This window comes from Vulpes vulpes, unplaced genomic scaffold, assembly GCF_048418805.1.
Source record: "Vulpes vulpes isolate BD-2025 unplaced genomic scaffold, VulVul3 u000000710, whole genome shotgun sequence".
NCBI classification, from domain to species: Eukaryota; Metazoa; Chordata; class Mammalia; order Carnivora; family Canidae; genus Vulpes; species Vulpes vulpes.
The window spans coordinates 205,835-231,049 of record NW_027325790.1 but is presented as its reverse complement, the minus strand read 5'-3'; the positions used below and the strand labels follow the sequence as shown (position 1 = coordinate 231,049).

Genomic DNA, 25,215 nt, shown 5'->3' with positions numbered 1-25,215 from the left:
GAAAAATGGGAAGACACAGAAACTTCAGGTTACGTATACGATTCCCTCATTTCACAGATGAGGAAACTGAGGCACAGAGACTTTAAAGATGTATTTATTTATTTATTAATTTGAGAGAGAGCAGATAGTGGGGGGGGGTGGGCAGGGGAGAGAATCTGAGGCTGAGTCTGCCCTGGGCCCCAGGCCCCACTCGGCTCCACCTCACGAGCCCCTGAGGTCATGATCTGAGCCCAAACCAAGAGTCTGACGCTCCACTGAGTGAGCCTGGGGCCCCATGGCTCGGACACTCTGTAATGACCCCTAGTCAGCGAAGGGACTGCCAGCTGAGGGCAGACGGCCGAGTCCCAGGCCCCCTCGACCCCACGGCCTGCCTCGCAGACCATGGAGAAGGTGCCAGTCTGTAAAGTTCTAGAAAAACAAGTGAGTTTGCTGCCAGTAGCAAGGGCTACATCCGTGTTCACATTCACGGGTCGCATTTCCTTCCTATAAAACGTGAGTGAGCCTGCAAACACGCGCGTCTTATGTGAAGTAGTTGCAAAGCTCAGTTAGCTCCGAGTTAGACTGAACCATCCCCTGGTCATGAGCCCATACCCAGCTCGGGAGGTGATTTTCAGGGTGATACTATCAAGACGGAGCGACGTGTCCAACTCAACTCTAAGGGTGACATTTCTCACGTTCTTAATCCTGGAAGCGAGCTCCAGAGGTACCTAAGCGCCGACTTACCTGACATTAATTCATCGTTGGCCTTAATTAATCCTTGGAACAGAGCATTCTGGAAATATTTTTTGTTCTCTCGCCTCCTGTTACGACTTGCTGCTTTGTTAGGTTTTTATTGGCGCCTCCAGTGGATAAATCCTGCTTGCTCGGTGCCCTCTGCCTGGCCCCACTCCCTCCTGCTCCAGGGATAACGCCCCCAGTCATCACCCAGCCCCCGCCTTCCACCACGCTGTCCCTAAGCCCTTTCCTCCCACTCCGGCTCCCGGAGCGTGGGCCGACGCTCCAACGTCCTCCTCGGCCTGTGTAGTGCTGTTTCGTCTGCCTCTGCTCAGGTGCTGCTCTGCCACCTTTCCCAGCTCCTCTTGCCATGAAGATGTTCGCGTTTCTACAAACCTGTCTCACCCACGCTCACGCCATCACCCCTAATGATTTGAAATCTCGTCGAGGGCGCAGGGACCGGTCTCATCCTTTCATCACACCAAGGGCGACCACTAAGCGCTGTCTGAGATGGACCGTCCAAGACCTACATGAAGCGTTTACTGTTCTTGGGAATCACCTAAACAATGAAATGATCTTTTGATATTAAAATTGTGCTATTGAGGGAAATATTATTAGAGACAATGACTGCTTTCACAGCAGGTAGTTCGGGTGCATCGATAGTAGTTAACAAACAGAATAGCTATTAGACTCAAAAAACAAATCTACCGGATTAAAATGGAAGATTATCCCGAGAAACCTCTCCTAGCTGGCTAATGGTCAGAGTATGATTCAGCTTCAGGTGTCAGCTTGTGGGTACACCAGAAGCACAGAAGGAAGTTTTGTTATCAATAATTAGCGTGACCACTGTTACTAATTACGTGTTAAATTATGACTACTCTAGGTTCACAAACTAAGAAATGGTAAAATAAATGTGTTCGTAGGGGCGCCAACTCAGAGCCCACCTTCCCGCCCTTTCTTCTTGGTGCCCTGCAGACGGGAGGGCGAAGCGCTTACCGAGCAGCAGCTGCCGTCAGAGGTCGCCCCGATTTTCCCCTGCAGGGACGAGCAATTCTACTTCTCAGAAATAATTTCTCTGGCAAACACCACAGGGGAGATTTGGGCATTGCAGAGTTTGGACTCAGACTGGCTCAGGTTTCAGTCCTGCCATATGTGAGCTTGACGTCTGTGAACGTCGCTCCTTCTGCCGAACGGGGCAATGTCAGAGGACTGCGAGGACAGCCTGGAGGACGCGCGTGGGCCTTGGCGAGGGGCCTGGCCCGTGGGACCCCGCCTGGCACCGAGCCGCCGGCTGCCCTCTAGGCCTTTGCCCAGAGACACGCTGGCTCGTGAGCGGGAGGAGCTGACATTCGCAGAGAACCGTCTGCACGGACCCGAACGAGTGGCTCGGGCTCAGGAGTCACCAGGGCAGCCCGTAATCAAAAGGGCTCGGATGAGCGTGGCCGCGGCTTCGGCGCCCGAAAGGCCAAACGTGGTCTCAAGGCCGCAAACCTCCCCAGCTGCCCGCGGGAGGCCGTGCGCGTGGGCCGGGCCGTGGGCCGAGGAGGGCAGCAAGGCCTCCCCCAGCTGCGCCCCACTCCTGGCCGGGGCTGGCCTTCGTCGCGGGGAGAGCATCTCCACGGGCTCTCCCGCGTCCTGAGGACACCAGGTCCGGGCCGGCCCGGGCACGTCCCGCAGCACACGGAACCGTGTGTTCTCACCGGGGCTGGAGCTGAGGACGTGGGCTTCGATGCAAACACGCTGCGCTTGAAGCGCTCCCCTGGGGCGAGAATTCTGCACAGTCTGCGACCTTGAAGAGTCCCCACCGAAGCTCGGGAGATGGTGTCATCCTGCGGAAAGTGGAAAGATGCTGGACGCGGTTAGAGCGTAGTGTGCGTGGCTCACCTGCTCGTCCTAACCGTCGGTGTGACCTGTGGCCGGACGCCCGGGGTGCGCGCCCCCTTCCTCCTGCCTCCATTTACTCTTGAAACCATCACACCCATTCCTCTGGTTTGCGGTGTCACCTACCTGTCGCTACCTACCCATCTTATGTGTAACCTGCCCTCTGCCCTCGGGGCCAGACCCACGTGAGCACTTAGAAGCCTGCGGACGTTCCCACCTCAGGTGTGTGCCCAGCCGCTCCCTCCCCGTCTGCCAACCTGTTCTTCCCTCAGACTTCATTTCAATAAATGGCATCTATTCCCCGCTTCTCCACATTTTGTCCCAAGTATATTGGAAACCAATGGTCTTCTCTTCACCTTCACCGCCACCAATCCGCCTCCGGCCAAATCTGCTCTACTTCCTACGCCATCGCACCCTCCTCCTCTGCCAAGCTTCCTTGTCCTCTAATGAATTTCCTTGCGTATTTGTTTTATGTGACTGTTGTACAAACTACCATTAACTTAGTGGCTTAAAAAAGCATGAGTTTATGACTTCATAATTCCCCAGGTCAGGAATTCTAGGCCCGGGTTACGTGAGTCTGCTGCTTAGGATCTCGTTAGATGGAAATCGAGGTGGCAGCTGGGGCCTCGAATCCCACAGAAGCCAGGGCCCTGTTCTCAGATCACCCACTGGCTGAATTCAGTTCCCCGGGGCTCAACTACGGAGGTGCCCACTGTCAGTGGCCTGGGGTCACTCCCTGCTTCCAGAGGCTGTGCCTCGATCCTCGCCACCTGAGCCCTCCGCTGACAACAGGAAAGCTCGCTTCCTTAGGCCAGCGGGAAAGGCTGTCCTTTGAGCGCTCGCCTGATGAAGTCAGACCCGTCCAAGTCTCCCTTTTGAGTAACCGGAGTCTATCTCAATGGGGACCTTGGTTCCGCAACAAAATCCCTTCACCTTTCCCATGAAAGAACCTAATCAGACTCCGCCTGCACAGAAGGAGGGAGGATTATACAAAAATTTATACCAGAGCCAGATAGGGGGTCACCTATCGCACTGTGGCTTCTACTCCGTGGCCTTCAATCCTGAGGATCATCCAACCAGGATGTTTTGAGTAAATCACAAATTTACAGACTCTAAATCATGTCACTAACGTATTTCCTGTTTCGATCACGCCTAGTTGCATTCATACTAAAATTCACATTTCTTCTGACGGCCTACAAGGTTTTATATGGTCTGATCCCTACTGGCTACTCCGTAGACTCGATTTCACTGATGTTAGCTCACCTCACAGCCTCATGGCCTTCTGATCCTCAAACATGCTCCTCTTATTCCTACCCTAGGGCCTTTGGACTTGCTATTTCCTCCGCCTGGAATGCTGTTTCCCAGTTACTTACATGACTGGCTCCTTCTTGCCATTTAGATCCCATTCCGAATCTTACCCTCTTTAACCACACTATGTAAAATCTCTCCTTCCCCCTAGCAACCTTCTATTATATTATTTTGGTATATTTTCTGATTCTTTTTATGCTTACCTATTTACTGCCTGTGCTCCTCATTTAAATGTAAACTTTATGAGAGGCTGGACTGCATCCATCGACTTCACCACTATTTCCTCATTATCTGGAAGAGCGCCTGGTAGGTGTCCACATGGTAGACGCTCAAAATATGCTGTTGGGCGAAAGAGTCTATCAGAATTAATCGTACTTCACATAATTCATGATGAAAGAATTCTGTATTCACTTTGGGCAGATTCTTACAGGGTACGAGGAAGTGGGAAAAGAAACGGTGAAACCAATCCCTCACAGTTATTCGTTCCATTATCGTTCAAAACAGTCACTGCAGATGGAAGCGTAAAGGTTGTGATCATGGAGGCCACTGTCCTGCGCGGTGTTCACTTCCTTACTAAAGAAAGAAACTAACACAAAACAGAATTTTGCTTTTGCAGGCTTTCATTTTTCTACCTGAACTATCCCTCCAGGCAAAAATTCCAAATAAAACCCCCATTCGGTTAAACAGGGTTGGGTGGAGAGAACCTGATCTCAAGGTATGAGCCGCAGTGGTGACAGCTGCAGCTGGGCGGGCGAACCGCAGCATCTCTCAATGCCTTTAGGCTGGACAGAGTAACTAGGTCATTGACCTGTAATCCAAGTCTAATAAATTGATGGGAAAAAAGCTTAAGCATTTCCTCCTTACTGCATTTTCCAACTAAAGACAACAAACATTTTTTTTTTAAGTGAGCATTCCCAATACAGTCTTGTGGACGTGATAAAGCATTTTTCCATTCATCAATTTTCTGTGTTCTCTAGCATGTCTTATTCATCATTTGTCGCTTCTTTTATTTATTTATTTATTTATTTATTTATTTATTTATTATTTATTTATTTATTTTCATTTGTCGCTTCTAATTGCATAATACGTAAATTAAGCTTTAGATCTCTTCGTGGTCGATAATAATCGCCCTCAACTTGATAATGATAACTCTAGAATCCACGACAACTTCTTATAACCTCAAAGAAATCTTAGAAAACATTACAAACCTAGAGTTTTAAAAACCCATTGTTGTTTTTTTTAAAAAGTCTTTGCATTACTTAGCAACCATCCTAAAATGGAAGAAGAAACGATTCATAAAGTACAAAAAGATGTGGCTTCTGCTGATGCACGTGGTATGAAACGTTTCATTTATTTACATGAATTTTTTAAATGGAAAAATACAAGGTGTGATTTCAATAGAATAACAATTTAAAAATCTATCATCCCTAGAAAGTTCTCTATATTTTGTAATTTCAAAAATAATAAAAGTATGTTAATGGTGTTTTTATTGCTTCTGAATATTTCCTATACTTTCCAAAGTTCCAACTCTTTGTGTCCTTGTGTCAAGAAACAAAATCAAGGACAATTGTCTCTCAAACTACCTGTTTTTCCCTCTTCTGTCACAAAATAGATAACTATATGAGATTTTACTTGGAATTTATACTACATTTCGCAAAAATAAGTGTGAGGTTACCAAAGAAACTATGCTGGTGTCTGACGTCCCCCAAGTGTCCTGTTACTGCTCGTGACTGTGGCCTGAACACCTGCAAGTAGGAGGAGTGACGGCCGAGCTCACGCTCTCCACAGAACTTTGGATTGTTTTTAACTGGTCTCAGTGTTCAAGCGAGCCCAGGGCTAGCCTCGGCCCGCCTGGTGGTGACGGCTGCTTCAGGGCGGGCGACCTGGAGGGGGAGAGCCACGGGGGCCGCGGGGCAGGTGCGCCCCGTGGTGGCAGCACCGGTCGGATCCTGGGGCTCGTTCCAGTGGCCGTTCTGGTGGCCGGGACCAGGGCAAGGTCCCCGGAGGCCGTGCTCCCATCCCCTGGCCTTGGGTGACGGCCGGGCCTGAGCCGGCTCGGCCGCGCCGCCTCACAGATCGACAGGAGACCCCGAGCCCCAGCTCCCACCGTCCTTGGAGGGGAGCAGCCACAAGGGAGCACTCACAGAATCGGGACCCAAGGGCAGAGTCAGACCGACCGCTGTATGTCCTCCTGCTGGCTGGGCCGCGGGGAGATGCGGGCCACTGCCCCAGGCCCCCAGGCCCACAGGCCCCCAGACCCCCAGGCCCCCCAGGCCCCCAGGCCCCCCGGGCCCTCAGACCCCCCAGGCCCCCAGGCTCCCCAGGCCCCCAGACCCCCCAGGCCCCCAGGCCCCCAGACCCCCCAGGCCCCCAGGCCCCCAGGCCCCCCAGACCCCCCAGGCCCCCAGGCCCCCAGACCACCCAGGGCCCCAGACCCCCAGACCCCCCAGGTCCCCAGATCCCCAGACCCCCCAGGCCCTCAGACCCCCAGGCCCCCAGGCCCCCAGGCCCCCAGACCCCCCAGGCCCCCAGACCTCCCAGGCCCCCGGGCCCCCAGACCCCCAGACCCCCAGACCCCCCAGGCCCCAGGCCAGGTTCCGGGCGCACCCCTGTGACCCTCCGTGTCTCCACAGGCGCTACCCTGACTGCCGCTGCATTAACTTCGGATCCTGGTTTCTGCTTTCCTTCCCGGCTGCTGTGATCATTCTGCTCTTGTCCTGGATCTGGCTCCAGTGGCTTTTCCTAGGGTTCAAGTAAGTAGAGCCCCCATGCTGATGACGGGACGAGGCTGCCTGGGCTCCCCGAGAGCCGCCGGAGCCCCGCGGTGCCCGGACTCCCAGAGCCCCCGGCCCGGCTGAAGGCCCCTAGCAAGTCCCCACACGAGGTCGGCGGAGGACGGGGCCCGTAGAACCCAGCCCGTCCTGCCGTCCTTCGGTCCCACGCAGTGATTCACCGAGCGCCGGCGGGCCTGAGGCCTCCTCCTGATGGGCCAGGCCAGCCCGTCCGGGGGGGCTCCGAGACGTTTGTCCCCTCGTGTACGCGGGCATCGCCTGCGCCGTCCAGTGCCCGCGGCCGCCGCCAAGACTGGCACGTCCTTGAAGAGCCGCAGGGAGAGCGAGAGCGCGCCCTGTGTGTCCGGGACGAGGAGCCGGAAGACCGGGGACAGAGCTGTGGCTCTTCGCGACGAGCCATCTGTCTCGGTCTCAGTGTTTCCATCATAAAACGATGGAATTTAACTGGAAGATGAGTAAGCCCGCTTCCCACGCTGCGGTTCTAACGCACATGGGTGCCAGCTGAAAAAAGGTCAAATCTCTGTGTTCAAGGAGAATCTGCAAATATTACCTCGGCTGTGGCTGGAGCTAATGAGCTACTTAAATGACCTCAGTGACGGGCAGCGTCTAAAATCCCGAAGGGCTCCACGGCAGATCCGAATGCAGCCTATACCTGGAGCACATATAACAAAACCCCCGAAAGACCAGGGAAATGACTATAAATCAATCCCTGAGGATCTTTTCCTGAAAAAAAAAAAAACCAAAATAATTCAAATTCATCTTTACTGTCTTGTATTCAAATAATTTCAAGGACCTGTGAGCAAAGCCACACGCTCTCTGCCGGGCAGGGGGCCGCGGTCAGCTCCGCAGCCTCGCTCTGCAAAGCAAAGCGCAGTGACCAGGTGGTGCTCCCTGCCGCCCTCCGAGCCCCACCAGGAAGGTGCTCCTCCCCCTCCTTTCCCCTTCCCGGGTCTTCTCCAGAACGGCCACAGTTTTGTTCGTAGTCGGAAGACGGTACTGATGGCTCTAAAACAAACAAAACGAAACAGCCCACTCTGTGCAGATTGTGGGACCAGCATGCGGCCGTCTCCCGCTGAAGCAAATGTGTGGCAGGTCACGGACCCCAGCAGGGGCCCGGGGAGGCCAGCTGCATCCTAACGCCCCTTCCTGGAGACGCACGTTGGGGTGGCTTCAACCGCATGGGTGGCAAAGCAGGAGGCGAAGGGCGGCAGTGCCAGCCGTGGGACAGCGCCCAGGCCCAGACCCACAGCGCTGTCCTTCCCTTTCACTACGTACAAGGACTTTATAAAAAACGTACGCGACCATGGTCGTTATTTTGAAGTGGCCCACCGTGCTTGAAGGGAAAACCAAGAAAATAGAGGGCAGGCGCACTGAAGGGGGTTGTGTAGGTCGAGAATGCGGGGAGGTGCCTGCGCTAGGCAAGGCCCTGACCCACGGTCCCGGGCACCTTGGGGCAGCCCCCGCCGCCGTGTCCCTTAGGCCGCGCACGGCTTTGCCTCTGCTAAGTTTGCAGTGTCCGCCTCAGGGCGGCAGGGTCTTCACCTCCGGAGGCCTAAGAGCGACAACCAGAAATGATCAGCCCCTCCCTGGGCAACGGGGCTGCTCGGGGCTGGGGGCGACACGGCTGACACCCCGTTATAAGTGGCCCCAGCACACCTGGCGGGAGCAGCTCGTCCGTCAGCGCCCTGAACCTACTCAAAGCAAGAGCTTGCCGCCCTGTCACCGGCCGCTCGAAGGCACCAACTTCATTTGTCTTCACTGTTTATCATCTTCAACCAAAAAGCCCAAGTACGTATGCAGTCCACTGGGCGAAAAACATTTTTTAAGGAGACTCACCTTTTTTTTCTTTTTCTTTTTCTTTTCTTTTTTTCTTTTTTTTTTAGAGAGAGAGGGAGAGAGCGTCAGGAGGGGCAGAGGGTGAGGGAGAGAGAATCCTAAGCAGGCTCCACAGCCTACACGGAACCCAACGAGGGGCTCAATCTCACGACCCCGAGATCATGGCCTGAGCCGAAACCAAGAGTCAGACGCTTAACCGCTGAGCCACCCGGGCACCCTGAGAATTTTTAAAATTCTACTTTCTGTCCTCTAGGTGGATCTCAAAGTGGTCTGTGGATCCGTTTCTCACAATACTCTTATTTAAATTGTGGCAAGGGGTAAAATTTCAAGATTGGCACTGGTCAGTAGTTTAGTTGAGATCATAAAAGTTAAATATTACCTCATCGATCTTAAATATGACAACATCCATGTAATTCTGTCCAGTGGTTGGAGTGTGTCCAGGAGAATGATTTTCAATACGTACGATGGATGTAAGAATTGAGGAAAATCTGTTCATTCAAAGGGAATAAGAGTTTAAACATATCTGAATAGCAGAGCTACGGAAAAAATAAGTAAATAAAAATGTGTGTGATGGTTACGGTCACACCATCTTAGACTTCTTATTTTTTCCCTCATATATATCCATGTTTAGCTCAGCAATTTTATTTATTTATTTATTTATTTATTTATTTATTTATTTATCTACTTATTTATTTATTTATTTTTAGCCCAGCAATTTTATAGGAGAACATGCTTCTGCACTCATTCTTTTTTCTAAAACTGCTTTTGCTGAGGCTCCCTTGGCATACAAAAAGCCGTAGATAATTAACGTATACGACTTGATGTCTTTGGAGATACGTGGACACTCGTGAACCATCATCAATGTGAAGCCCATAAACTTTCCCATCACCTCCCAAAGTTTCCTGTTGCCCCCTTTGCTTTTTGAGGTTCTTTTTCTTCTTTTTCTCCTTTTATAGTCAAAGCACTTAATGTAAGAGCTAAGCTCTCAGTAAATTTTTAAGTGACAGTAGAGTGTCATGAATTATCGGCCTTACTTTGTGCGGTGGATCTCCAGGACTTATTTCTGGTGACTGAAACTTTGCACCCTTTGACTGACACCTCACCATTTCTGTCTCCTTACATTCCCTGACAAACAACTGTTTTACTCTCTGCTTTCAGGTGTTTGACTATTTTAGACTCTACCTATAGGGGAGACCATACAATATTCGGTTTTTCTGTGTCTGGCTTATTTCACTTAGCGCAAGGTCCTCCAAGTCCATCTGCGTTATCACAAATGGCAGGATTTCCTGCTTCTTTAAGGCTAATATTCCAGTGTATGTTTATACCACCTTTTCTTTTCTTTCTATACCGCTTTTTCTCTATCGACCTGTTTGTCGACGGACATCTGAGTTGTTTCCACACCTTGGCTATCGTGAGTCATGTTGCCGTGAACATGTGAATGCAGGTATCTCTTCAAGATCCAGATTTCAATTCCTTAATCCTCCACTCAGAAATACCTTCCCTACCCACACATAATGTGATCTAACTGAGCTACTTATAGACATTCCAAAAGATAGAACATAAGAATCTTAAAAAAAAAAACAAAAAAAGAAAGGAAAAAAAAGCCATAAGAATCTAACCATTTGCTCATTTGTTTGTTCCACTGGAGGAGTTTTTTTTTTTTTTAAATCTAGGCCTAGAGCAGTACTTCACCTAAAAAAAAAAAAAAAAAAAAAAAAAGTTTTGAAGATCTGAGACTTCAGGAAAGCAAAATTAGTCACAAGGGAAAGTGTCAGTAAAAAACGGAGACTGGCAGTTACCATTGGCAGAAGATGGGAAACTAGTGGATTCTATTAGGACATAAAGGATGAAAGAAACTTGAAGAAAAGAAAATGTAATAGAGTTGGTGTGCGTCCTGAGCGTAAGAGCCCTAGCTTCGACTCGCCTGACGATCAGCGTACACGACTTCTCTGCCCTAGAGAATGGCTCGAGTCTGGTATATTTTGTGCAAACTGATGGGTCTGACAACCAGCTGTCCCATAAGTTTGAGGAAGGTTCTGCTGAGTTGACGAGTCAAGTATTTGTCGTGCGTGCCAGCGCTGAGAGTTCCTGCACCGGGGCAAACACCAGCGGCGCTGCCCGGCCTTCCAAGCCTTCATCACCTACAGGGATAAGGCCTACACATGTGCAGCCAGTGACACTCAAGGTAGACAATAGAGAAATCAAAATCTAACACTCAGGTACGGAATAACCCGTTAGGTCGGAGATGAGCAGCACGTGGCAAAATTCCAGTGATGTGAACACTTCGAGAAGGAGGCGATCGGGGCAGGATGTGTGAAATACGGAACAAATATTAGGCCTTGAAAACGGAGCAAACCAGGCAAGACGGGAAAAGGGGAGAGGACGTTCAAAGAAGGACCCGGGGGCATCGGCGTTGCGCCCAGATCTCTGAGGCTGGCGGGAGGTTGGTATTTGTGAAGCTTTGGCACAAATCTCCTCTTTAGGGCGGATCCTCTGCTTAACGGGCCCCATTATTGTTGTTTGCAGCTTCAAGGAGATGTTCAAATGCGGCAAGACCAAAACAGCCAAACAAAAAGCTTGTGCCGAGGTGATCAAACAGGAATACCAGAAACTCGGGCCAATGAGGTGAGACACGCGTGGGCGCACGTGCAAACCCTCCACACGCAGAGGCCTATGCGGCCCGTGTTTAAGGTGACGTGCACCTTAACGTGATTTAACGTGTTGGAACACGTAACGGGGGCCTGGAGCCCGCTGACCCTTGTAGATAGGACTCGACGCGACAAAGCACATACAAACATTTCCCAGGCAGAGTGGAAGGGAGCCGGGGCCCTCTCACCCGACGGTCGCCCTCAGCTGCTGGTCGCGGTCACCTGGCCGCGGTGTGGGCTCGGCCGGGCTCCGGGTGCCTGCGGGCGTCCTGGCCCGGGCCGACTAGGCACCGACTCCTCCCGCAGGTACCAGGAGATCGTGACCCTGATCCTCTTCATCGTGATGGCTCTGCTCTGGTTCAGCCGGGATCCTGGGTTTGTGCCCGGCTGGTCGGCGCTGTTCTCCAAGTAAGCATCGTTCCGTGCCCCGGCGTGACCCTTCCGTCTCGCCCCGTTTCTCTCCTCGGTGGCCCCACAACTGGAGGGTCGGAGGGACTCCTCTCTCTGCTGGGAAGTGGCTCGATTGGCTCGGTTCTAATCTTTTCGGGACAAGAGGTGGGAAGGAGTGAAACGATAGGGGTGACCGCAGACGAGAGGTCTATGCCCAGCTGGGCTCCTCCGAACAGGCCCTGCTGGTCCCCCAGGGGTGAGGCCGTAACGGGCCTGTGGGTGCCGGTGGGAGCAGAGCCCCGGGTGGGAGCAGAGCCCCGGGTGGGAGCAGAGCCCCGGGGCCCCTCTGGGTCTCACCGGGCTCCTCGCTTGGGGCGAGTCCCCCACATTTCGGGCCTGGAAGGGACACTGGCGATGGTCGCTCCACGATGGGGGGGGCGAGACACGTGTTTCTTAGGTGACATGAATGCCACCCTGTCCTCGCTGGCCCCCGAGAGAGGCTCACATTCTGGGATTCTTCAGCTTATTATTCAGTTCAGTATCTCGTCTTGTCCTCTCATCGTGCTCACCTGCACTCTAGTTCCCTATGACTCTATCCCTGCCCCTATTTTGTGACCGGGAATTTCCAAGTAAGTAATTGCACCGATTCTACAAACTGACGTTGGGAGCTGGAAGCTGGGTCACGTTAATTTTACCTCCTCGCATCTCCCAGGCCAGCAGTCATGCTGAGTCACATGAAGTGAGGGGGACGACGAGACTGTGATTTCTAAATTAAGGACCAGCCTACATATCAATATAAATACTTGGGTTTTTGGGATTTGTGCTGTTAATCCATCTCTCACTGAGGTGCTCGGGTTCTTAAATTGAGCAGATCCCTGGTGGGGACTTCCTGCCTCACACCCCACAGCGGGAATCCACGTTTGTGGGGACAGAAACCAAAATTGTTGGGGTTAGAAGTACCCGGCCCACGTGGGGTAAAGAATTCCCCGACCCCGGAGCCAGAACCTTCGACTGCGTGGGCCCTGCCACGGCTGTTGGGAGCTCCACAGGGGCGCAGGTCCCCTCCGGGCGCAGCGGTGCCGCGGGAGGGCGGGTTCCACGGGGTCGGCTTCAGACGGTGAACTTCGTGTTTCGAACTAAGACTTGTCACTTTGCAAAGTCCAAACACGAGGCAGCATCCGGTTGTGCTAAGCAGGCTGTTCATAGCAAATTGGCACTTAACGCGTTGAGTATTACTTTTTGGTCTTGTAATAGGTCCTAAACCAACATAAAGTGATTATTATCCTTTTAAAATCTTACTCCTGGGCCACCTGGGGGGCTCGGAGGTGGAGCATCTGCCTTCGGCCCAGGGCGTGACCCCGGGGTCCCGGGATCGAGTCCCGCGTCAGGCTTCCCACAGGGAGCGGCTTCTCCCTCTGCCTGCGTCTCTGCCTCTCTCTGTGTCTCTCATGAATCAATAAATAAAATCTTTAAAAATAAAATAAAATAAAATCCTAGTCCTATTACCTTAGGAAGGGAGAGTCTTCTCTAAACACCAGGGTGTAAAAACCAAATGAAATCAGACAGTAGCTAATAAAAACCAGGAAGAAATCCCAGTAGAAAATTCAATATAATCAGTTTCTAATTTCTATTCCTTCCTGAAGGAGAGTGTAATTCAGGAGACACTTTGTTTGCAGCAGGAGAACAGAGTATATTTGCTATGGGCAGGTGCTCAGGTTACCTAGAATTCTGAGAGAACAATAGGAAAAGGAACAAAGGTTTGAGAGAAAAGGGGATTTGAGGATACAAATCTAATCAACTTTGATTCATAAATTGCCAAAGCAAATAAAATTTGTGTAAGCCTAATATTTTGTAATGGTGAGACAACCTTTGTTCCTAATAAACTAAAAATAAAATGAAAATAACAATAAAATAATTATAGTGTTAAAAGTCTTTTGGAACAAAATTACGTCAGTATTTATAGCTTGATTTTATTTAAAGTATAATCTGTAGAATGTACATTATAGAGATTTTAAGCATTTCGAATTTCCAAAGCTAGAATGATATATCAAGATTTATGGCTACCACCTAATGTTTTCATTCCATCTGTTTGAACCTGGACTGAATTCAATGTGTCTTTTCATATAAAACAAAATCAGATTACATGATGCCTGACCTAATTTGGCAAAAATACCGTAAAAAATTACAGCTCAAATAAAAGAAATAAGGAACAACAACATAATAAATATTGGTTACATTTGTTGAATGAATTACACCAAGATAGCTTTTTATTCAGCAAAGAAATAAATAAAATCTATATTTAAGGAAAACAGACTCCTTTACCAGACTCCTTTATCCTTTGTCAGGTTGAATAAAATAGTCCATTTCCTTGATTGTTTAGACTGCTCAAGTAAACCACAGATGTAGACGCCTCTATACTGTGGACACGTTGCTGAGTCACAGGAGAGCAAAATAATCTCCGGGGTGTGCATAGCTCTTCTCAGACTGCAAATATTCACTAGCTAATATTGCTGAGTCTTAGAACTGAATTCTAATTATTTATGTCGGTTTCATTCATATCTGGTTTCCAGGTGCTTCTTAACTGTTGAGGCTTCTGGGAGCCTGTCTTATTTGCTGGAATGGCCTGGTGATTCTAAGACCCCATCTGTTCCTGAATCACTCTTAATTTGCACAGTGATCATTTATGAGCATCTCATAAACCATTCTAATAATTAATATTCTTGATTGAGTTTCATAGGGTGCAAAGCATTAAATGGGTTGATTTCATTTGTATGATATGGCTAGGGCCTATAATCACAGTAGCAGATGTTGCATCTTAGAAAAACAGATCAATTTCTTTTCAGAAGAATTTTAGAGGACTCCAGAAATACCCTTTCCTTGCCACAATGCAATAGTAGGATGTTATACAACAATCATACAGGGTTTAACCTGGGCTAGCAATTGTTTTGGCCTCAATTCTCTGCCAATATAATTAAAAGAAATAATTCAAAGAAAAACTTGTGTATCAAATCCTTAAGCTTTACCTTAAAAGGAATTTGCCATGTCGCCCTTGTATGTCAGCATGTGTATTCATGGTTTTGAAAATAAGGAAACATTATATGTTGGAAACATATGGAAACAATGGGAACATGGTCTGAGATTTTTGGCTTTACTAAGTTTTAATATTTGGTTGGAAATCCATAGATGTTAGACCAGATTATCCAGAATGAAGAACCTATAACATCACTACTATTTGTATGCTTATTAGCATAGTCAATTGTTGTTCAGTTCATGCAAATTCTTGATGCAATCTTTTAATGTATCCATCTGTCCTTTTTCAGGTATCCTGGTTTTGCTACAGATTCAACTGTTGCCTTGCTTATAGGAATCCTATTTTTTATTATCCCAGCTAAGAGGTTGACTAAAACTACACCTACAGGAGAAATTGGTTGAGTATTATTTATAATTCTGAATGAATTTGACAGAAGAGAAAAAAATTACAAAATTCCATTGGTTTCAGTTAGTACTTAGAAAGAATGGACGTGCTCACCCTGTCTGGGCATGCCCTGTGTGCACATCGCAACCCTGATTCAGCCAGCACATGTTCTCCCCCTACAAGAAGGATCATCTTTCTTGGCAGAAGTGAGAAGTACATTTCCTTATGTACCATGGTTAGGATTCCATTACGACTGATACTATTTGGTCCACAATAAACCCACTTCCCCTGCCATAATCAGAATTAATCTTACTATTGGCAAACATAGGAACAAGAACTTGGAAGGCACACTTCATGAGGAGCCCTTGGTAATAAGTGCTAAGGATCTAAAAAGATGAGGAGTTTCAAGGGAAACTACTATTACAGCCTCACAGTAATCCTGGAGGGAATGCAAATCCAGCCCACACTTAGCCGGAACCTAGTGTCACAAATGAAAGATGAGGTATTCCGTGGGATCATTCGTTGTCTTTGTGGTACGTGAATAAAGAAGTACCCACGTTTATGTGAACCTACCCTTCCTTTGCCTGACACACACACACACCTTTTAAACATAGGATTCATCTGCATCTATGCTGTGTACTAATACAGTATGTTTTGGGTAGTCAGATTTCTATGTTATTATTGTGGGACAAAGAGCTTAAAATTGTTTGAAAATAGTCTAGTATAGTTGTGGGCTTTTTTCTTGATGGCTTTTCTTTTATTTCTCTTTTTCCATTTTTTTTTTTTACTTAGATGGAACTGGGATTCATGTAGTTGGGTGGGCCCTTCTGACTCCCTGAGTCCAAACTGATAAATGACTAGAGTCAGATGTCTAGGACATGATATATGTAAATACCACAGCATAGATATAAGTGCCTTTTGTTCCTTACTTGACACTAGAACATCTCAAAGCGTGTTAGAAGGAGATATTAAAGTACAGAGTAACGATTTCTATGAGACCCTGAGTACTGACCATTGCACAAAGCCCTAAGGCCTGTCGGTGGCAAATGTTGAAGAACCAATGCTTGGCTTAACTTTCCTGGCTCCCATATCTGAATCACCCACTGAGAAAGAGCCTTGCTTCTGTTGTGAAGAAAGAATTTTCTTTGCCCTTCAAGATTCTTGTAGCTGGACTAAGAATCAAGTTGACATGAGACAGATTAATGGTAGAAAATCAAATTTAATAGTGTGCAGGCAAGGAATCCACATAGACGTGGAAGTTCCAAAGACAGTGAGGCAACATGACACTTTGATGGGCTGCGAAGAAGGGTAGGGGTCTGAGGATACAAAGAGGAGAAAGACCATGAGCAGGAAGGTGAAAGGAGATATTTGTAAAACAAAGGCTGCCTAATTATGAAGATAAGGTTCTTAGATAAAAAGGAATCTGTATTAATCTCTCTTCTTGGTACAAGAGGGTAGTTGGGTAGTTGAGGGGGAGGCCAAGAGCTTTTTCTGAATCTGCTGGGTGTTGATTGCTTTTAACTCAAAATAATGTTCATGCCAAAGAGGCCCATCTTGGGACAGCCTGCCCTTAGACCCCACACCCCTATCCATAATTCTCTCTCTTCTCATTCTTCAACTCTTGTTCTCCCTGAAAACCCACTCACGCTAGGTTTAAAAATGATATCATATGTTAAATTTTACATGAGAGGTACATTTCAGAGATGTTTGCATAATAACAGGAATATGCCTTAATTCAAGTAAGAAATAACAAAATTTCCATCAATAGTGATGGTAGGTTTGGCTTAGGTTTGTGGGAAAGAAATAGGAAGGGATCTTATCAGTAACTTTAAAATCTTACCGTAGAAGGCTGCTTGTTACACACAAATGTTAAATGTTAATAATATATTCATGGATGACTTTTTTTTCAATAAATCAAATGGGCCATTATGACCCAAATATCAAGAGAAATCTTCATGATAATTGCTTTATAAGAATTTTAAGAGTCTTATAAATGATACTTCAATTATTTAATCTGAGCTTTGTTTTAAACTGAAATCCTGATGAATCTATTATGACCTTCCTCATGATTTGGAAAAAAAAAACAGTAAAGATTCAAGTAAATATTAATGAATAAAAGTATAATGTCACACTGATGATGTTAGAACCAATGGCATATTATACACATTTTGTATAGCAAAGAAGAGTACAGTCCAATGCACTGTGTCGCTCATAGTAGGCAAAGATGTTAGTGGAATGAATGAATGAGAGACCTTATAAAGGACAATGATATAGTCTTTCTAAGTTTACTCTGTAATATGATCCAAAGGATTTTTCCAAGATATGGCTTTTTTTTTTCTTTTTTTGTAATGCAGTGTTCCACCTCAAGATAGGGATATTAAAAACTTCTCCTGAGATGGTGATTTAGGATAATAGAAAAAAAATGTAATATGGTCATAATCAAGCAATGTATAACTATTGGGCTTGTGTTTTGCAGTTGCTTTTGATTATTCTCCACTGATTACTTGGAAAGAATTCCAGTCATTCATGCCCTGGGATATAGCCATTCTTGTTGGTGGAGGGTTTGCCTTGGCAGATGGCTGTGAGGTAATATGCTGTGACTAAGATATTTAACAATTAACTAGACTTTTTAAAAGAAAAACAGGAGACATTCAAGCTTTGGCATATTCAACTTTATCCTATCATTTTAATGATGCAGATTTTAATAGCCATGCAGTAAGTATACCACACAGATGAAGTGAGTTTAATAATTTTGGCAGGCTGCAGGCATTAAACATCGTTTTTAAATGATGTCTCAGTATGTTGAAAGGGGTAAAGCAGAGAAAATTAGAATTTACCCCCCTTCTGCAGGAAGGGGGTAAAGAGGGGCAGAAGGAGAGGGAGAGAGAGAGATTCTCAAGCAGACTCCCCACTGAGCACAGAGCCTGATATGGGGCTCAGTCTCACCACCCTGCAATCATGACCTGGGCCAAAATCAAAAGTCAGACCCTTATCCAACGCAGGACCCTGAAGATTAGAATTCTTAATCCATGAAATAGTATTAGAAACTTGACTAAAAAGAAAAAATATAAAAGTCATATGTACAATGACTCCTCGTAAAACATTCTGTTTATAACCTTATCTTACTTCATGATGAATTTGAGTAGCTCACGGACCTCTTTTCAATATATCATAGTCCTAAGGCTGTCAGAGAAAGAGAAGGAGAAATATAATAGTACTTTATTACATCATTTATTTATTACATATTAAGTATGTTAAAGGTGCTTTGTACATGTTTATTGAATGAAGTCAGAATTTTATATAACCGTGGCTAATATATTATGTCCAATTTTAAAGAGAAATAAAACCAACATAAGGAATAAAATTCATGTCAAGGTTGCAATTGCTGATTCTGATTCCCTCACAATTCAAAGTATCTGTCAAAAGAATGGAAGTTATTGATTCTGAGAAGCCAGATCTCAGTCTTGCTGAAATAGTAGAAAAGTGTATTTGTCTTATATTTCTATCATTTAAACTTGAGTGGTCTATGAAGCAAGCCAAATCTAGACATCAAACAACATTGTAAGTGGCACTCAGAATTGAGACAATTTCTAAGATTTTCACCCATTACTAAATCGTATTGCTGAGAGTTGTGTCCAAATAAAAAAAAATGACAATAAAGTCAGAAACAAAAAAAAACCCTCCCTATAGGCTGTTAAGAAAATAGCTGATAGTTATTTGTCTTGAGAAGAATAAAAATTTAACTCTCCAGAAGCTAAAAGGGTGGATACAACACATCTCTCTCACCAACCTTTTTACTTTGATGACTGGATAAGGAAATGGAACAGCCATGAGCTTTAAATGTTTCACAGAAGGCTTCAAAATCCAGAAATGAGAGGTTTTTAATTAGTCAAAGGAGTAAAAAATTTTCATGGACGTTTTGAGAAGATACTTTCCTTCTAGGAGTCCTACAATGACTTTCAAGTGACAAAGGCCTCCCCAGACTTGTACTTTATATAAACTGGATAGATCATAGGACAAAGAAGTAGCAACTTTATTCTTCACAGTACACTAAGTGATTCAGGTACGAGCAATATTGATATAATCATAATGGCAAACTTTAAACATTGACTTAATAAAAATGCGGATACAAGAGTAAAAGAAATAGGGGGACACAATATATATATATGGTTGATGATGTAAGAAAACTAAATCCTTATGTAACATGTTAGAAAGTTAGTAAACAATGTCTAAATGTGAAAATTAGGAAAAAGCATATTTTAAAAACTATATATAGCTAATATGGCTTGAAAATTGTGTCTGAGGAACACAACTTAGGAGGGGAGAGAGGTAGATCAGAGGCTGCCATTTTCCTAAAGCCGTATAGTGCCACATGACTTGTTAACCTATTCACATATATTAATTAGATAAAATTAAGTTTCAATTGAAACAATGTGGGAAGACAATTCGAATTTCCTAAAGCATGTCAGTAGTTTTGAAATAAGAATAATTGAGTTTCTCTGTGTCAAAGCCGCCTGGATCCACCAAACCATGGGAAAATAGGAAAGATTAAAATTGTATTTTAGAAACCGAGTTCTTAGAGCAACTGACATCTTATGCATTTAAATTGTGTCTGATTAAAATGATTGTTAATGAATAATATTGCAATTTTTTTTTAGGAGTCAGGATTATCTAAGTGGATAGGAAATAAATGATCTCCTCTAGGTTCATTACCAGTTTGGCTGATAATTCTGATATCTTCTTTGCTCGTCACATCTTTAACAGAGGTAGCCAGCAATCCAGCTACCATTACCCTCCTTCTCCCTATATTATCTCCATTGGTGAGTATCTCATTCATCTGCTTTTATATTCATCAAAAGAAGAGTGTTCCACTCTGCTTGTTCTCATATTGTGGTATAGAATCATTTCGGGTGTGAATGATCTTCCTGTAAGTAACTTATAGGGTGGTCTTTATTTGCATGAATACATTTTTAGGAGACCTTAAATCCAGAGAACTCTTTTCTTCCACATTCAAGTAGAAGGATCTTAAGAAAAGCACTTACCTTCTTCTGTCTCCCCGGATTTTATATTTGCAGATCATCGGGAGGGTCAGCTTGAATCCTTTCTAGCTGTAAGACTTTGGGAATCCATGTTTCCTGGCAACTCTGGCTCTGACACTAACACTTCTCTCTTCGGATTATTCTTCAATTTCTGAGAAGTGGTTCATATAAGTGATTTGCAAATGAATGAAAACCTAGGCTTACACTTCAGGCTTTAAGCTAAAATATCTTAGACACAGTTCTCTGCGGCCCAGGGAATAGTTTTTAAAGAGAAGTAAAAAAGCAGATTTGCAAGGAGAGAGAGAGAGGAAAAGACAGCCTTACTTCTGTCTCCCCACCTAGCTAGCAATTACAAGAAATAGCCTTAAGTAAAGTGTTTTTTATGGGGACAGCTGAGTTTGGTGAAAGGATAGCACTTCAAATTAAGAAGGATCGCCCTTCTGGGATTGTTCTGCCACAACTCAAGGGGCATATGTTGGCCTTCTTGAGGTGCTGCTTCAAATTAGAGAAGAAATGTAGGCAGTTTTGATTGGTAAAATATCATTTTGGTTTTTCTCTTTTTTGCTTCTCAACAAGGCACAGTTAGAAAATTATGTGATGAATTAAGGGTAGTAGTAACTTCTTCTATGATGATCCCTAAGCAATTTTAAATTATATATGGCACAGGGGCAGACAATTAATGGAATAATGAGAAGCTTTGAAGCCAGAGGGACCTGAGACCCTACGTACACTCTACTGCTTGCCAGCTTTGTGTCTGGACAAGTTACTTTTGCCTTTCCGTGCCTTAATTTATTCATCTGTTATTTGGGGCTATAGTAGCCATCTCATAGGTCACTGGGAAAATTCAGTTATTTTATATAAATGCACACACACCCCACACACACACAGAGCACCTGGCGCTATATGAGTAAAAACTATTTTTGTTTTTATATGGTTCTTGAAGTAAATGATACTTTATTTTCTATATGAACTGAGCTATAGCACTTAAATAGCACTAATTACCATATAAAAACAAGAGGAAAATATTCTTCAAGTGATAACTGCATTTATGTATATAGTATTAGGTCTTTAGATTTTAACCTGCTTCTGGGAAAGCTTATCATAATAATCTTGTTCATTTTGATGCTTGGTGCCTACCTCAAAATTTTACTTAAACTCCTTCTTATCTTTTCCAACAGGCTGAAGCCATTCAAGTGAACCCTCTTTATATTTTGATACCTTCTACTCTGTGTACTTCATTTGCATTCCTCCTACCAGTAGCAAATCCACCCAATGCTATTGTTTTTTCCTATGGACATCTAAAAGTTATGGACATGGTGAGTGAGCTGAAATGAGGTCCAATAGACATCTTTGTGTGTGTGTGATGTCCTGGGTTATCGCTCTTTTTACACACTATCAACTGCCAGGAAAAGCCAGGCTTTAGTTCTGCTTCTGAAGGTGAGTGCATGATTGGTCACAGAACTGTTTTTAAAAATGGTAACTAGAAGCAAACTTACCATTAGGATTTGCAGTCACAAACACAGAGATACTGAACGCATCAGTAATGTACTTGAAAAATGAAGAGCACAGAGTATGTGCAACACAATGGCTTAAACTCGCATATCAGGATCAGGATCCAACTTGACCTAGTCAAAAGGAAGAAATAGGGTTAATGAAATTCAGCAATTACACGCTGTGGTTTTCTTTTCTTTTCCTTTCTTTTCTTTTCTTTTCTTTTCTTTTCTTTTCTTCTTTTCTTTTCTTTTCTTCTTCTTTCAATTTATTTATTCATAGAGACACAGAGAGAGAGGCAGAGACACAGGCAGAGGGAGAAGCAGGCCCCACGCAGGGAGCCTGTCGTGGGACTCCATCCCGGACTCCAGGATCACGCCCTGGGCTGAAGGCAGGTGCTAAACTGCTGAGCCACCCAGGGATCCCCACGCTGTGGTTTTCTACCACAAATATTTTGCAGCAAATACTTGCTTCACATAATACACTGGACTCAGTACCTGCTGATGAAAGGTCATCTTTCTTGCTCTGATTCTAATGTTGGCACCTGACATAAAAGCACAAGCAATAATGAGACATTCAAGTGATAAAACATGGTCATCTTTCCCAAATACAAAAGTAGTGATTGTCAAGGACTAGTTTGAGAATATTCTAGTCTCCCCCTAACCTTGATTACCAACTTCCAAACCAAACAAGGAAAAAAAAAAAGAATATAACCAAAGTAAACTCAATGAGCTTACTATGAAAATTCAGTTCCAAGGTCTCAGTTGCCTCCTCCCACACACAGTGCTGTCCCTACAACCCTGCAATGTAAAAACTCTGGAAAGGTCTCTATGCAGAAGTCACATAATATCCTTTTGGAAAAGAAAATGTGCATAATAGAATACAACCAGTGTTGGGTGTATGTGAATTTAAAAAATAAAAACAGGATTCTTGAGTGGGAAATATCAGAAAGGGAGACAGAACATGAAAGACTCCTAACTCTGGGAAACGAACTAGGGGTGGTGGAAGGGGAGGTGGGCGGGGGGTGGGGGTGACTGGGTGACGGGCACTGAGGGGGGCACTTGACGGGATGAACACTGGGTGTTATTCTATATGTTGGCAAAATGAACACCAATAAAAAATATATTTATAAAAAAACAAACAAAAAACAGGATTCTGGATTAAATGAGTGGCTTGCATGGACAGAAAAGGGGGCCTCTATAATAAACATTGCTAGGTATCCCCTTTTGCTTTGTGGCTCCATGTTTTAATACAGAGAATGCAGAGATAAGCTTTCTCTGTAGAGAGTCAGATAGTAAATATTTAATGCTCTCTGGGCCATATGCTCTCTGTCACAACTGCTCGTTCCACCATTGTACATGAATGCAGCCAAAATATGTAACCACCATGGTTGTGGTCCCATAAAACTTAATTGCCAAAACAGATCATGAGCAGGGGTTTGCCAACCTCTGTTTTAATGGATTAAAAGCAACTTTGAAATTTTTAGTGGACACCAGGATGATGACACAAGAGCTAGAAAAATGAGAACTCTAAAGAAGATGAATAGAAGTGGCATTTCATTAAATCTCAAAAAGAGAATACTGAAGGCTAAACTAATAATGGTATTGAGTGAATTTGAAAGATCCAGTTATCATATAGTGACCTGAACCTTATCCACTGAAATACAAGACCTCAAAACTCATATTCTGATTTAACATGAAATGGGAAATTTTTAAAGGGATTTTTCTTGAATCAGAGTGATTCCAGTATATTCCTAAAAGGAACCTCATAGAATTTGCAACTAAATGTCATTTAGTTGAGGATAGATTCTGTTTTGATACGAATGGAGAGCTCATTGTTTTGTGAAGTAACAGCAACTTATGCTAATCATTTATGACGTATGTAAGTCTGACATCTGCTTTCTGCGGTAGTATTCGGATCCTCCTATAGGTTTTCTTTTCAGGAAACTGACATTTATGCTCTTCCCTATTCAAGGTTAAAGCTGGACTTGGCGTTAATATTGTGGGTGTTGCTGTGGTGATGCTTGGCATGTCCACCTGGATTTGGGCTCTATTTGACCTCTCTACTTACCCTTCCTGGGCTCCTCCAGTCAGTAATGAGACCATGCCATGACAAGCTGGATGCTATGACTATCCTTTGGTGAGTTTTGGAAACCATTGAGAATTCACTGCAGATACGGCATTGGAAAATTGGTGACTCATTTAAATTAGTCCTGTTGTAGCTGCTGTGGTTCCAGTAGACACCCAAAACCTGCCGTCGTAACCTAGAGTTCACAATTCCTTTGAGACGCAACCAAAGAGCGACCATGTCCCTTTATCAAGAAGCCCACAGCTGAGATTCTGCTCATGGACCATATGCATCCTGCTTCATCATAAGAATAATTTATAACATGACCTGCAAAAAGATTAGGCGATCTACTTCATTTTACATTTTGGGTTTGGTGTAACATTTCAAACATCAATTTATTATCTCAAAAACTTCCCGTAAAGTTAGAAATAGGAAATAAAACATACCAGTTAGTTAATACATGGATAAATCATTCCTGTTGTGTTGTTGAAGGGAATTTGTTGAAAAACCAACACTGTGGTTATCTGCACTGTATTGCAGAAAAACGTTTTAGTCTAAATGAAATGTGCATCCTCCCATTTAGAAAATGCCAGATTATTCTTCATGTATAGATATGGCATGAAAAATTGAAATTGAAGTAGTAGTTTCAAAATTATAATTGAATCAACTAAACAACAGAAAACTTGTAGATAAGGATTAATTTCTACTTGACCCTGTGGTTAGATTAATGTAATTCATACCTTTAATATCTCAGTGTGCTAAGAAATGCATTTTGTAGGGCTGTGACTAATGCTTGCTGTGAGATGCACTGTTAGCACAGCATAGTTATAAAAGAAAGCTAAACACTATAGAACTATTAACACATTTATGTAGCTGTATAGCAATTTTGCTTTAGTGTTTATCTTACTTCAGAAATACACAAAGTTAGGGGTGTCTGGAGAGCTCAGTCAGTTAAGCATCTGACTCTCGATTTCGGCTCAGGTCATGGTCTCACAGTCATGAGATTGAGCCCTGGCCTGGATCCTGCTTAAGATTCTCTCTTTCATTCTCCCTCTGTTTTCTCTCTCTCTTTCTGTCTAAAAATAAATAAGTAAACAATAAAATGAATTTTTAAAAGTTTAGAAATAAATAAAAAAAAATAAAATAAAAAATAAAATAAAAGTTTAGAAATAGAAATACATAATGTCATGTAAAAAGACTCAGAAATTTAAATGAATTATCACTATGTATAGAGACAGAAAAAGGTCACACAACTCCATTATTATCAACATTGAGATGAAATATCAGATGGAAAATAAGAATAAAACTCTTGAAAAATTTACAAAAAGAAAATGAATTATTCATGGGCAAACAAACAAAAAAGGAGATCTAAACATTCAAACAAAAAGTGGAAGAGAATAGTCTCCTAATATGAGGGATGTGAAGAGTAATAAGATCTATTGACATTCCAAAATCAGACTACAAGGGGAAAAATGACAATCAAAAACAAAATAATGTGCAGTTAGGAAAAGATGGAGAAGTTAAAACATAACAAATTTCATTCTAAAAATAAAAAGGAAGAGAGGCCAAGAAAATATCTTTGGTATTTTTAATCTTCATAGAAGTCATCAGACCTGGTTTGGGGTTTTTTTGTT

The 25,215-nt window shown here is 44.4% G+C and overlaps 1 pseudogene; it reads left to right on the top strand.

The window, feature by feature from the left end:
• Window positions 1-23,929, top strand: part of LOC140597359 (solute carrier family 13 member 1-like) — a 78,319-nt pseudogene extending 54,390 nt beyond the window's left edge.
• Window positions 23,930-25,215: the final 1,286 nt, after the last annotated feature.